This window comes from Juglans regia, unplaced genomic scaffold (genome assembly GCF_001411555.2).
Source record: "Juglans regia cultivar Chandler unplaced genomic scaffold, Walnut 2.0 Scaffold_2349, whole genome shotgun sequence".
Taxonomy (NCBI): Eukaryota; Viridiplantae; Streptophyta; class Magnoliopsida; order Fagales; family Juglandaceae; genus Juglans; species Juglans regia.
The window spans coordinates 1-252 of record NW_023354715.1 but is presented as its reverse complement, the minus strand read 5'-3'; the positions used below and the strand labels follow the sequence as shown (position 1 = coordinate 252).

General features: G+C 48.4%; 1 non-coding gene across 1 annotated transcript; it reads right to left on the bottom strand.

Moving 5' to 3' along the window:
- Window positions 1–56: 56 nt before the first annotated feature.
- LOC118345346 lies at window positions 57–175 on the bottom strand. Its single transcript, XR_004798897.1, has one exon. It is a non-coding gene; the product is annotated as a 5S ribosomal RNA (ribosomal RNA).
- Between the last annotated feature and the right edge of the window lie 77 nt (window positions 176–252).

Sequence of the window (252 nt, the reverse complement as noted above, 5' to 3'; positions counted from 1 at the left end):
CTCCCGAGTGGTCCTTCTTGTCAATTTATCTCGCAAGGCGGAAAAAAAATCAACGAGGGGTGCAACACGAGGACTTCCCAGGAGGTCACCCATCCTAGTACTACTCTCGCCCAAGCACGCTTAACTGCGGAGTTCTGATGGGATCCGGTCCATTAGTGCTGGTATGATCGCACCCATCAAACTAATTACTTAAAATTCATATAATCCTTGAGCGACATACTAGCGTCCTTCCGATCCCAATCCAAACGGAGA